The 15,000-nt window shown below is 45.5% G+C and overlaps 1 protein-coding gene across 4 annotated transcripts in view; it reads right to left on the reverse strand.

The window, feature by feature from the left end:
• PROX1 (prospero homeobox 1) overlaps positions 1 to 15,000 on the reverse strand; it is a 48,614-nt gene that overhangs the window by 12,448 nt on the left and 21,166 nt on the right. The window lies entirely within an intron of this gene.

A 15,000-nucleotide genomic window follows, 5' to 3' on the forward strand; every position in this document is an offset into this window, starting at 1 on the left:
GTCTGATAGTGTGTTGTATTACTAATGTTCCAAGAGTAAACACACTTGTAGGAAACAGCTATAGTTCAAGGCTGCACTTTAAAAAAATAAATGTTTCATCAGTCTTAGCAAAGGAACAAACGGCAATAACACTCTGTATCATATTTTACAAAGCTTCAAAAGAACAATGTCCCGTTGAGTGAAATTCAGTAGCATTCTGTAAACATTAATTTAAGGAAATCAATAGGCTCTGTGAGCTAAAGCCATATTGCAAGATAAACTGGCTGGAGTGCTACTTTGTCAAACAGATTTTAGTTTTCTCGGCTAGATAAAGATGGTTTCAAAATGGGGTAACGTGTTGCAACCAAGGTTTGAAAACTATGTGGCCTTCAAACAGTCTGCTTGTTCCTACTACAAAGCTGGATAAACATACTTTAAAAATGATAAGATTGGGTCAGGATTGATTTTACTTTCAAATTTTATATAAAGTAGAATTCTTGGTGAATGTTTGTTTGGATTTTTTTTTGATCCTAATTATGAGCAGAAATAAATAAGTGCAGCACAGACAACTCAAGATGTCAGGCTGCCAGCAGAAGTAAAATTACCAAGAGGTGGCTTTCTTTTTTTTTTTTTTTTTCAATTGCAGGACTTCATGGATTTAAAAAATCTTTATTCATGTTGACCTGGTGGGCAACAAGTCGCAATGCCAAATAGGAAAGCCAAAATCTCTCGTGGACTTGGGATCAGAGGTCTTCAGCTGGTGAAGGCTGCTCACGTTGCAGAGCGCAAGGTCATGGGGAGGGGAGGTAAACAGGCTTGGGGGGGGGGAGAGGAGGAGGCCAGATCGCTCTTCGAGCTCTTCTAGGTGGATGGTCTGGGCAGTGGCAGGAGAGGGGGGCTCCGCAGGGAGCCTCCTAACCCCAGGAAAAGACGTAAAGAGCATCCATTATGGCAAGTGGTGGAGAACCTCTCTGGGATGACTAGCAAGTCCGTACTGGGGGAGCAGTCTCACCATGTGCAGCTCCAGGTCAGATGGCTTTGCAGTGTGTGTGCAGTGGTCTGGACCAGCACGGGTGCAGCAAAGGCAGAAGGTGATTCAGGGGAAATATTTCTGCTAGAAGACCTTATGCAAAGAACAAACTAGATGTGCACATGCACTCTAAAGTTGGGGTGAGAACCTGACCTCAGCTGACAATGGGAATGAGATCCAATGTAAAAGAAGAGCTTTGGGGCCACTGCACAACCTTCTGGGAGGAGATGCTTGAGAAAGTCTACGTACATCACCTATACATGGCCCCGAGTCCCTTACTCACAGGATGAAGATTTAAGCCTGTGGGCTTTTGGGGCGAGCTGGCACCTAGACGTGTATTCCCATACTCACAGCCTGTCATGGAGAAATCCTACAGAGTGGTAGTCCCTTCCCAGCCTTTTCCTTCCCCTAAGGCACCAACACTGGGGCCAAGCCAGAAGTAACGCAGCGAGGCACCTAGCTAGTTCTGAGGCCATTTTCCTGTGGCTTGTGGGGAGGCTGGTGACACTGGGACACTGGTGTCTTTCCCCATGTGCATCCCACTGAGCCAGTGACCCCCCACTAAATGAAGAGCTAGAGGCAGCTCATTCTCACCTATCCCACTCACCTACCTATCCCCGAGGCCCTCTGCAGAGCAGGGACTTGCACAGTTTGCAGCTGCAGGCACCGATCTGCCACTGTTTTCCAGGCTAACCCTGCCCAGAGCTTCTCCTGCTCTCTCAAGGGCAGCGTGTGTGCAATACTGCGCCGGTGTCCCGATGTCCTGGCCCCTCGCACGTTTACCCAGCCCTTCCCCTCCCCTCGCACGTCCACATGCTCTCCTTCCCCGAGCGCAGCGAGCTGCTGCGTGGGACCGTCTTAGTGCTGCGAGTTGGTGTGGCAGCATATCAAGCAGGAGGCTTTGGCTTCTGCACAGAATTTGGAGGCAGGTTTTGGAGTAAGTTGCTACACTTTTTGGCGCGAAAGCCACGGCAGCATATGGCCCAATGTTCTCGGTTTAAGTCTGACACTTAACATTATTTAACAGTTTCTGTGTTAGGTGCTTTATAAGGTAAAGGAAATTAACAATTTTCAGCTAATTAGATCACTCAATTGGCTGAACATCCTGGACACCTCTTAGAAAAAAATAGGTTGGCTCAGGCGATGGAAAGGCTAATGCCTCTTCCATTATCACTTATGAGGAGAGGGAAATAGTTGGAAAGGATGCTTTTACTTTAAAAACACAAATGAAAAATACCTCAGCCATTGGACACTTCCCTAAATACACTTTTCTCCCTGCCAACACCTTTATAAAGACCAGGGCACCGGTTTGCCCACTGCTACGTGTGCCCTAGTCCCCTCGACCACAATGGCAGCCCTCTTGTGCCACCACGGTCTGCGTTTATTGCCTTTGAGTTTTCTCTCACAGCTCTTGCTGTGCAAATCTGTTAAGAAACAGATTTTTTGGGAAGAGAAGAAGGTAGACAAGGAATTGGGTGGCTGCTCGGCATGGTCTGCTGTCCCGCTGCCAGCCCCAGTGCCACTGAAAGGGGAGCTCACTCCTGTGCGACAGCACCAACACCGCAGTGCTGAGCCTGGTGTGCAGGAAGAGAAAAGCATTAGCCCGAGTCCATCTTGGAAAGAAAAATTGGGAAAACAACAGAGGTTTCTTCTTGCAGTTCCTGTTATACCAGAGCTTTTTCAGTCTTTGTAAAAAGCTGGAAAACACATGGCCCTCAAATGATTTAAGAATGCACTTTAAACCTGTTTGCCTGAAATGAAGCTGAGATGCCTTATCCCCCGTGTGGGGTTTGGGGCACTACTAATCTACTGCTGGCTTACTGTTATCTCCTCCGCCAAGCTCACAAAAGGAGTGAGAACGGGCACGGCTCTTACAAGGAAAAAAAACTGACAGTGGGGCTGCTGAGATGTCTGATAGTATCAGGGAAGTGAAAGTGGTAGCGCAGTGAAAATGGATACTGCGCGATACATTAGATTTAATCACTTGCATTTCAATTAAGCTTTTCCACAAATAAAGCTTGGGAAGTACTTTGTAGGCTCCCCGGGCGGCTGGAGCGCCGTCAGCGCTGCCTGCCCCGGCTGGAGGCAGGCAGGGAGCAGCACTTCCCAACTCTACCGGCCGAGATCCCCGTCCCTGGCACGGACACATCATCCCACACCTGCCTCGTATGCATCCCTGCATGGCCACCACCCCCGGAGGGTCTCTGCCCTGGCACTGCTGTGCCCGTGGTTCAGGCACTGAGCCCACCCATTACGGAAACACATTGCGCACTGCAAACACAACGGCCTCGGCATGCCAGCTTTTAAAGCACAAAACTTGGTGAGACCCGAGAGCTGAGCGGGCTGGAGTAAAAGTAAAAGACTTCCCATTTGACAATTTATTTAGACTTATTTGCACCTTGCAATTCGGTTCTCCCCTTTCCCCCTCCTCTAAAAATTATCGATAGCATGTAACTGGGGAGATGATTATCAAGCTTCCTTTGCCGCCTTGCTGATGAATTAGAGCTGCAATGAGACGTAGAGGCTTCTAATGGAAACTCTGATTGCCCTTAACACACTGCATCGCCAATGGCACTGCTGCAGAGTGGAAAAATCACTAAGGCTCCCGCAGCTTGTGATAGCTGGGGATTTAGTATGTGTTGGGGAACGTAAGGAAGGACCGCAGGAGGGGCCACTGTCACACCCAAGGTGTCTCATTCCAAACCTGGAGGAGAAATAAGACTCACACACCCTACAGTCTGACTGTAACTCAGCCCCACTGTGGGGAAATGCAATCTGCTGCAAGAGGCTGCCGACAACACCAAGCGGCACATGATGTGCCCTGCTGCCAAATTCTGGCAGGTACCGCACACAGGCGCCCACAAAAAACCTGCCCAGGAAAGTAAGTACGAGGATGACCACCCAATGCTGGCTCTGCTGCGGAAACAGCTGAGAGGTTAGGGCATGGTCTCCTGGCCACCACAGCCCGGTGGGATGTGGTGTGTCACTTGGAAGGACCGGGAGGCACAGCCTGGTCTGTGAGGAGCGGGGGCATCGCTCCCCAGCAGGACATCCTCTGCTCTCAAGGTCTATTTCCATACCTAAGAGAGCAGGGCAGGCAGAAACTATTGGTTAGACCATGGGTACAGAGGTTTGCAGAGCCCGTAGTGCGTAGGGATTTTTTTTTTTTTAATTCAGTAGAATTTGGCCCTTTAGATTAAATATTAAGAAGCCCCAATTAAAGGCTTATATATCTAAAGTACGCCTCATAATGCATGCATAAAAACATTATAGCAGTGAGTAAACATCTGTAATTGGTGTTGCTTACTCCTCTTCACTCTCCCCACCTCTCTGCATTGCAGTAACCTCCGCCGGCTGTGCCTGCCCCTGAAAAAACCCCAGTGGTTTCCACAGTGCCCTTTCCCTGCTCAGTTTGTGTGTGCTGGGGCCAGGGGAGGCAGGGGTGGGAAGCAGGTGGTGCTTAATCAGTCTGGCAGGGAAATGGCTGGTCACTGGGGTCCTTTTGGGGGTGGCATGAAGGTGGTAAGCGTGCCCTCTGGCAGCGGGAGACCTCCCTTCCTCTCTCCCATGGCAGAGGGTAGGGGCTGGGGAAGGAAATTGCGCACAGTTTGTGGGCGTGGGGTGCTGTAAATGAAGCAGCCCCACCAGCCCAGGCTCCCCCCCCAGATTATCTCTGCCGAGCCCCTTCCCAGTGTAACCGTGCATGTCTGGATGGAGCCCGCTGTGATGGGAAGAACTGCTCCAGCCGGAGCTGTGCGGCTGCAGGCATTCAGTTACCAGGTCCAGTGCGGGACCAGTGAGCCTTGTGAGGTTGGAAGACAAAGTCTTCAGCTGCAATGGACTGAGCTGCCTCTCGTTTGACTCCTATTTAGCCCTTGTGGAAGGAAACGGTGCGGCTGCAGACGGCGCTGGATGAGATAACCTCGAGGCTGGGCCCGATGGAGCCAGCCCTCTCCGCAATTGCATGAGATAAGCCACTTCGGCTTCTCCCTGAACACTGATACTTGGCAGTTAAAGGGCTTTTCTTTTCAGTGTTGATTTCCCCTCTCTCCTGTGGAAAAGTTTCTGAAGTTGTAGACTACTGCTTTAAATGCATTTATGCATCTACATCATCGTTGTCCCCTAAGTCCCAATCAGTCCTGCAGCCTTTCTGCTGAGCAACACAGATCGTGTCTCCCTGCTCTGCAGCTCTCTACATAGCCTTTCCATTGCATGCAGAAGCAACTTCCAGGCCGTACCATTGAGCACTTTTGGACTACTGTGTGGCCACAGCTTCCTCCGATGGCACATTTCCACCAGCGCCTTGAAACCGTGCCCCCCAAGGGCAGTTCACGAGTCCCGCTGGTGGCACAGTGAAACGAGGCAGCACCAGGCTGTGCAACTTCCCCCTCTGCAGATAAGAAGGATGAACCTTGCCCCTTCCAGATCCACAGGGAGAAACCATCTCCAATATGTCGATTACCTTCATTCGGCCAGCCCTTCTGGCTGTCCCTCTCTCTCACCCAGCCACGCGCATACGTCAGGAAGGCGCCAGGCTCTGTCTCTGCACTACAAAATTCAGCAACACGCCAGTCCTGCCATGGGCTCTGCGCAACTACAGAGTGCCCCATGATGCTAAATACTCCCTCTTTCTTGGACTGAGTAGCGTTTTTTAACTGCAGTCCTTGCATTATTGTTGTCGCTTCAGTATGGTACTGAGACGTGGCTCCTTCAGCTCCCAGGTTCTCTCTCATGCAGGTGACGGAGACAGAGTCCCTGTGGACCTCTGCGATGTTCTGCTATTGCTTCCTCTCAGGCTCAGCATTTTGCTTTTACAGATTTAAGCATCTTTCAAAATAACATCTCCATTGCATTAGGCTGGAGATCACAAGGGGTTGTGACGCTGCTAAACCTCTCCCCCAGTTTCCAAAGGTTATGGAAAATCTCTAATTCATGTTATGAGGACCCGACTCTCGTCCATTTTAAAACACCTTGAGGATACCGAGCAGCGCTCTGCTTGAAGGTGACCTACTCAAAGTCCTACAGGATGGGCAATCCTATCTGTATGACTTCTGTTAAAGTCAGTCACACAGCCCAGACCCTGCACTGCAAGACAGTACCGGCTGGGACCTCCTCTTTTGGCAAGAGCCCCTTACAAAAATAAAAACAACGCCCCCCTCTACCCCACAGCCATAAACACGATGGCTCCGTGGCTCCAAATCTAGGTCTGCAATCAATTTTTCATTTTAAAATAAACAAATGAAACTTTTTTTTTTTCAATTAACATTTAACAAATATTCACACACTTGACTGTATAGTGATACAACAAAAGACAGCTCTTCAGCTGGCACGCATTAATTAGCTCCAGTGACTGCTGGAGCTGATTTACACCAAAAACTGAGAATCCAGCCCAGAATTTAGTTCAGTACCATGTAGAAAAAGTGTGGGGTGGGTGGGATGTGGATGGCAAAATCTTAGGAAGCTAGCAGCTAGCCCACTATTTCAAATCTCTCTGGTATGATAGTTACATAGAAGAGCTTCGATAAAGTTTAGAAGATCAAACATTTTCCTCAGTTTTCACAGTACAAAATGTTCTATGCCCTTTAATGTGAAAAAAGGAGTGAGAACACACAGCTTATAAGAAATTTCAGTCAATCGGGTCTTACAAACTCTCTCCTCCTTCACTGGAAGGTGCTGCTTCTCCAGAAGTTCTGAATGAGAAATTTAGCTGTGTTGTCTAAAAGAAATAAAGTCTGGAAGAAGCATGTGCAACTTGCATGTTACCCACTGCCACAACTAATATTTGCTAGATGGTAAGAGAAATCGTTGGTTTTATATTTTTTTTCCTTCTTCCTTTTTTCTTTTTTCCAAATGCCAAGTTTTAAAATATTCCCACTGACTGGAACTGCCTAGCCTAACGAATTCTTTCTGTGCAGGATGAATTAAAATGGATTTAAGCTTGAGAGGGGTAAGACTTTACGCTAGTGAGGAATAACATGGGTTAAAATTCACCTTGCTTCTCACTCCTCATCCAGGATGGATTTTTGGAGAACCCAAATACGGACATCTGGAAATCAGTTTTGCACAGAAAAATAGAAAACAGGGAAGAACTAGGAAGATGAATAAAGGCTCATCGCAGACACAAAAGAACAGAGCAAAAAGAAGCTTGGATTTGGGTATTCTTGTCTGGCAAGGAGGCAGGCAGTAAGGCTAATGAAGCATTTGCGATATGGGACGTATGCCAGCGTAACAAAGAAGATGTGCATCAGCTCTGCAGATGTGCCAAAGCCCCCAGAGCAAAATAATGACATAATCACCATCAGTGTCACAGACCAGACTGTACACAAGGTGACATGGGAGAGAATAAATAAGAGTCTTTAGAGGCCTGCAGTACACACACGGGAAGGAATAGCCATTCCTCACAACTGCCACAAGAGAGTGGCGAGAGGTTGAGTATAATGTGTGCAGCTAGCAAAAGAAATCTTGAATTGTGCAAGGCTAGCGCACTATAAATTGGTGCTTTTCTCCATCTCCAGTTGACGTTTCAATTCCCACTACCCCTTGTTGAATGCAAAATGAAATGGCAGTAGAAGTCGGAACAGTTTGCCAAGTTGTGTTTTGTTTTGTTTTTGTTGTGTTTTGGTTTTTTTTTTTGGAAAGGGGTTGTTTTGTTTGAGAAGAGGACGGGGCAATAAGGATGAGTACCAGTAAATAACTGTAAAAAAAAAAAAAAAGAGAGAGAGAGAGAGAGAGACAAAAAACCTCACCCAAAGAAAAGCACGGCACACCACCGCTCCATGCACACAGAGGCGCACGCACAGAAACCCTGCACCATTCGGCTGGAACAATCCTAGGATTCCCCCAGAGTGAAATTAGAAACAAACAAGGACAGGTTTGGCTTTTTTTCGGGGGCTGCACTTTCTGGTTTACTGTTATCCGTGAACTAAACCAGGAAAAATCCCACTAAAATAATTTTCCATGCTGAAGGACAAGATTACTATTTTATTGATCAGTAACAAAACACCGCTTAGGGCAATTTAGTACTTAACATGTTATTTGCGGTGGGGAGTAATCTGAAAAGCTCTGAGTAGCCTTAAATCATTTCACAACAACTCTTCCTGCGTAAAAGCACGCGCTTGCCTCAGTACGGCTGGGCGATTCGGTGGCGTGTTTTTTTTTTAAACGGGACTTTTTGACGGATTTTTTAAAGGCAGCATCTGTCTACTGGAGCAGAGCAGCCCTGACAGTCGTCCACGGGGCTGCCTGGGCGAACGGTGACAGAGGAGGAGGTTGGCTGAAGGCACCACCAGGGCTCTGGCAGAAGGAACACTCAAGTACATAATTGTTCGCAGGATCAGGCCCTACAAGAGAAGCTCAGAAGAACAAAGCACTTGGCTTCACCAGTGTCCCTTTTCATTGCTTCTAATGAAAGATTCATAAGAATAACTTTAATTTTTTATGATCTTTTTTTGCATTACTGTATTAGCTGCATCTCCTTTGTACGTAATTTCTTCTTAAATACAGAAAACCTGTTTCCAAATGCCAGGCTTAATAACTTAATCAGTACAATAATTGATCTTGATTGTTGTGCAGTCCTTCTTAACATTAAGGAAGTAAGATGGAGCCCAGAAAATGCTTTATATGATTATCCCGTTTCATTGCAAAGTGATGTATTTTTGTAGAATGCAGGTAAAGGTCCAGAGTGGAGTCCTTTCTTTTTTTTTTTTTTTTTAAATTAAAAAAAAAATTAATACCTAATTTGCTAGTTAAACTGTTCAGTGGAAGAATGATTGTATTTGTCTTTTTTGGCTTCGCCCAATTAATTGGAGCAGTAACATAACGATTGTTAATAAACAGCCCTAATTTGACTATACTTCTTGCATATCTACTAACCGTACCATATCTTTGTTCAGCGTGCCATCAGGGAAAACGGGGAAGCATGTATATAATTTCGTCCTGTGGTATATGAAGTTTAATAATTATGCCACAGAGGAATCTAAATTAATAGCAGAAGGCATAACAATATTAATAATCTGTTTAGCAAACTCCAGCTTCTTTGCACTTTGATGTTATGAGCAGACAGGAGGAACTGTGGCAGTTTTTTAAATTGGGTGAGTGTTTGTTTCTGTTACAGCTCACACCAGCGCTTTCTTTCATGCTTTTTCTACTATGCATCCTTCTTCCCTCTAAGAAAAAAAAACAAACAAACCACAAAACCAAAACAACAGAAAGAAGCAAAAACACAGAGCAACTCAACAAACAAACCAACGCTTATTTTGTGCATTTCGATCAAAGCTGGCTGATCAAATCTTTCATTTATTTACCAAAGTTTCACGGCAGCCATTCTTCATAATTACAGCAGGGTTGCAATTTTTTTTTCCCTTGCATAAAGGAGAAGGGGTTCTGAGAAAGTTTTTAATTAGCTAAATAGGTCTGTGTAATCTAGATGAAATAAACACGCCCGTTTGAAAAGGTTGTTAGAAGTTTTGCAGCCATTTAATCCATAGATGGCTGAACACAATGATACCTTCCGCAGACAGCCACCGCCACCACCAGCAGCTGTTAGAAGAGAGCTTGCTCCCTGCTCCTATTGATAACCCTTTGTGGAATGAAGAAAAAGAGCTGAGGGAAGGAGAACTGAATGTCAGACAATAGACATCGCTACACACACTGTCTCTGAACTTTCCTCATCTCTGAAGGACAATTAATTATGAAGGCCTTTGGGGTAGGTCGAAGCAAGGGAAAACCTACTGCTGGCCCAGCACTCCAGCCGCTATCTCTGTGTTTGTTAAATGGTCCTGCCTGTTGGGGAACCAGAGTAGCAGCCACCAAAATAGCCAATAGATCATTTAGGAAAAAGAGAGCAAAAGATTTTTTTATGTGTGCCTGTCCTTGTATAATTCTATTCTCACTGTGAAATCATCCATACACAAAACACAAGGACAATTTTTTTTTTTTTTTTAGAAGAGCCACAGGGTAGGTTACAGTCAGAAACGGCCTCTCAGTGGTGTGTTAAAAAGGATGGTCTTTTCACCAAATCATTTCACAGAGGCAAAACAGACAAACACAAAGAGTTGAGACTTTTTCTCCTACATTAAATAGAGTAACTGATAAGGTCAGACATATGATACCTAAAGACATGAATCTGTGAACTCTTGAAGTCAAAGGACTTCTCTGTGCAAAGGAACAATCTTTCAAAGGAAATAGATCATAGAACTCCACTGAATCCCCTTTAAACTTTATGAAGCAGGAGGAGAAAAAGCTCTAAGTAGGGAAGCTTGACAGAAGAGCCTTGAACTATTTTCTGAAGGAAAGATGAGACCCTCCCTAGGCTGCCACAAAACATCTTTTTTTTTCTAAAGGCTCTTCTGAACTTTGATATGTGCCAAGACACCGCTATTGAAAGCTGTATAATTATGTGCTATAGCCACTGTAGAAAATGCTTTGTTCACCACAACAAAGAACAATAAGCAAAGTAAAGTGACATTACACTGTATCTTTTTCTTTAAGAATGTTGAGAAAGGTCACGGTACGTTATAACTAATAAAGCTGTTGAGTAAGGAAGTTTAAAGTTGATCTTGCTGTGCTTAAATGTAACCCAATGACAAAAAGGCAGAGGGAACTAAAATTGTAATGACATTAAAAAATAGATCATATATCAATGTGCCAACTTCATTATACAAACACCTTGAATCCAGAGGACACAAACATAAAAAATGAGCGTAGTCCTGCAACAGTATTCCTCCTGCGATTCCTCCCTAATAGCTTCCAACTACAATCTGCAGTTCCACCAACTGCAAAAACTGATTAACCAGCATTAATTGATACGTGCGATGCACAGCCCTTCTACTGAAAGCCGTGGATTTTGTTACTCGATTTACAAATCAGCTTCGACTCCTGTGCAGTTTTCAAGGAAAGCTTTGCTGTTTCACAAGAGCGCCTCTTCAAAATTAAAACAAAACAAAACAAAACAAAACAAAAGGAAAAAGGCCTGAAGGCATCAATTAAATTTCCCGAAAGCAAGAAGATTTTTAAGTGAGAAGGAAGTTCCATCTAGAAATACATGTTTTAGTTTCTCTTAGAGGAATCGGGACAGTTATGTCTGCTATCCTCAAATTGCAAATTCAGCTTTATTCTCCTTGCAGCAGACTGCAAGAGAGAGGCCTTCCGACTTTTTCTTTAAGAATGCTGAGAACGATGTCGAAACACTACAACAATAAACCCCTTGAATGAGGAAGTCTACAGCTGAGGAAAAAAATGCGAGGAGTGTAATACTAAAATAAACAACTGTCCCATTAGCCTGTGCCCACTTCTGGTCCCGTTACAAGTGTGCAGATCGCCACTGCAGCTTGCAGAGAAAGAGCATGCAAGCTTTGAGATGGAAGTTAGCAAGTTATTGACTTGATTTTCAGTTCTCTGGAGACCACTTTACACTGCTCGAGTTGTGTAAAGGAGCATTAGGGTGGTTATAAATTCTCCCTTACAGTGCCTTCATATTGCAAAAACATGCGTACGTGGCCTTGGTTTAAATAAGAATCAGGTTCAAAGGCTTTAATTCTCCTTCTGATGAACCCTAATTCAGTTTGAGATGAATCCTGCAGGAAGGACACAGGTTCCTAAAATAGGCACATGAGTGGCCGGAATTTTCAATAATTTAGGTTGTCTTGATTTTTGGATGCAGTAATGGGCACACGTCATTGTCAGGGAACGGACCATCGAGGACCTCCTGACAAAGTGGCTCTCAATGACACATCTCCAGTTGAGCATCTCAAAATGGACCTGGCCTAAACCCATCATCACTTCTGAAAATTTTGGCAGCCAGCGTTCCTCTCAAGGGCCATGGGCCACTTATGTGACTGGGTTATTACTTGGACTTCATAGGTGGTGTTACTTGAATTGCTTTACATAATCCCATTGATGGTTATGGGACGAGCTCAAAGCTCTTTAAGATAACCATTCTGCTAAGACTTGAGCACAACCAGCCTCGGCTAGGTTTTTCCTCACCACTATGGTCCTCCCCTGCCAAAAGCAGAGCCAACTTCCTAAAAATGGTTTTCACCTTGGTGCGTGCATGTGGGCTACGTGCAGGAGCGTGGTGAGCGTACGCTGGGGGCAGGAGGGAAGGCGTCAAGGGAAATGCCTTGAATGCGGGGCTGAGCCTGGGATTTCAGAGCTGGGGTTGGGTTGTTAAATGTGTACAAGGAAAAGGACCATGCGGAGAGATATTAATGCACGGAGGATGACGGTAACTACAAAAAATGCCAGGGAAAAAGGCTGATGGAGGAACAGGAGCCAAAGCAAGACTAAAATCCAGGTACTACCCTCAGGCTGACTTCTTTGGGTTGTTTTAAGTAAATAAATTGAAAAGAAAAAATAACCATATTTTTATTTTATCTGGCAGCATGGTGTCCCCCTCACTTGAAACCATCCTGTCACAGTTACAACTGTGAGCTCTGATGCTCTCTTTTAGGACAGATTTTGAAAGAGAGTTACAAAATGATTTGGACTATTTTTTCTTTTCACGCATAGCAACAATACCTGACTTTCGTTACTGCAGCTGGCATTCAAAAAGCCTATGGCAACACCACAGATGAGACTGATATCAAGTGGCACTGCAAGCTGTCCTCTCTTTCTGACCAACTTCATTCGGCACTTGTGCTGGGACACTGACATTTGTGGCTTTCATTCACCAGGACAAGCCACCTTGTCCCTCCTTGACAGAACTGCCCCGGAACAGAGAAGCATCTTCATTTTTTGTTAAAAAAAAAAAAGGAGCTTTTTTTTTCTCTTTTTCCTCCTTTCAAGACTCTCTTTCAAATTGTTCTGTGCAGCTATGCTCAGCACAAGTTTCTCCAGTGAACCCCACAGCAGGAGAGAGAAGTGTGGAAGCTGCCACACACACGTCCACACACGTGTGCACACAAAACACGGGCAGAGCTGCGCAGCGTGGGAGGAGGCGTTGTATCTCTCTCTGGCTCACAGCCACAAGGGTACAATGGCAAGGCTAAAAACGATAGGACATGTGGTTTGTTAACCATCTTATTTGACTTTGCTAAAAGCTGTCAGTTCCACTGCACCGGGAGAGAAACACAGTATCACAGATTCCTGAGCAAATCAATGGCACAGCTTGATACGGACCAAACGCACGTTTTAGCTTTATCATTTTTTTTTTCCTAATAGTCAATTTAGGAATATTAAAGTATATGCATGAATTTCACCCAAGAAGAAATAACGGTGGAGGGTTTAGGAAGAGTAGTGAATGTGATTTAAGAGGAACAGCATATCAGACTAATCAGAAGATCAGCAACGCATCATTGAAGTATGGGAAGAAGGAACTTTGATGACGCTAAATATGGCAAATGCTCAGTTTGCTAAATCCCTTTGGATCCAATTTCAACATTACAGTAGTTGTCATTTTTGCCTTGCAGCTCGTGGGGGAGGGACTGAGCATTTATCGGAAAAGTTACATAGGCTACACTAAAAACTGCATTGTGCAGCTTAATGATCTCGTAACTGCTGGGTCTTCAGAGCAAAACCAAGACTTGAACCTCTGGGAAATTCTCATTATACGAGATAACACACGAGAGGCTGCGTGAAAGGATCTGCAAATCACCGCCGTTTATAACATGCCAGAAGGCCTTTTCCTCCACGACAGGGGGAAAAGCAAGGGGCTCCCGTTGCCGAGAGGAGGAGACAGCCACCAGTGGCAGCGCTAAACACAAGAATCGTATTTTCTTATCTGCCTGAAAACACCTATATGCTCCCCACGTTTCTTCACGGAAGTAATCCGTTGACATCAACATTGCAACTAACATTTTGAAAAGCAGACATTAGTGCCTGAAATCATAAAGGACCGAGAATTTTGGAGCAGAAAGATCATTTCAACCTAGGCTCTCCAAAGAGGATAAAAGTTGCAATGACAAGAAGAAATCCAACCTTAAGGGAATTTAAACACGCTTTGACAGAAGAGAAGTTAGTAACACCTGCCCCTTTGTGTGTTTCCCTTTCTTTTCCTGTGCTTCCCTGTCACATCTTGGCATCCACACAGCCTGAGCCCCTGGGGGGCCTGGGGGTGCTGGGGTAAAAGTCTGGGTATCATCAGCTGTAACAAATGGCAGAGTCCCTGGGGAGCATCCCTGGTGCCCCTTGCTTCACCCATCCCGTCCATGCAACCTCTCTCCTAGGAAACACTGAGCTGAGCGAGCCCTTGCTAAGAGAGTTTTTTAAATTACCTGAACTTAAGTGCTGTGAAAACGAGCACCGATAAAAATCCCCCAGAAGGATTTAGGTGGGAAACCACCCACCTTATGCTGACAAATGTCACTTCTGCTACAGGATGGGGCTCAAAATGCAACTTGCCACTGAGTGACAGGTGCAGACAAAAATCATAATAAAACGAGCACCACTACAACTTTCCCACTGCTCTTGACCAAGAGCTGGGATTCCTTGAGCCTCCCCTCACACATTCAAGTGCATGGTCACCTCTGAGGACCTGCACCCTGCACAGTGCCCACAGTAGTGCCCAGGGCTGGTAAACAGGAGGCTTCATCAAAGCCACCAACCCGCTTTGAGAGAAAACAGTATGTTTACCTCGAGTGATCATTTTATCCTGCAGCTTGACGAAGCAAGTGCATTTCAGCTCTGGAAGTCACATGAGGAAAACACGGAAAGGCACCTGCACGTGGCCATGGACCTAGGCAGCCTGCTCTGGGTGTCCCTGTGTCAGCAGGGTTTGGAGCAGGCGGCCTCTGGAGGTCCCTGCCAGCCTCACCCAGCCTGTGAAGGGTTTGATGGCGCAGTTAGGGAGCTTTGGAAGAGCCTTGAGGTGCCTGCTCTTGCTACAGTCCCTCCAGACACAAACTTCAAGAAAACTAAGAAACTTATCCAAAAAGTTAAACCTTTCATCCCTTGTCAAGTCCTAGCAAGGCTTAAATCTCCAACGACCACAGTAGCGTGGCTGGGAGACACGGAGCACCCTTCCTACCGCAGGAAGGTACCACCACCGCCTTGAG

Source organism: Anser anser (genome assembly GCF_964211835.1).
Source record: "Anser anser genome assembly, chromosome: 3".
Taxonomy (NCBI): Eukaryota; Metazoa; Chordata; class Aves; order Anseriformes; family Anatidae; genus Anser; species Anser anser.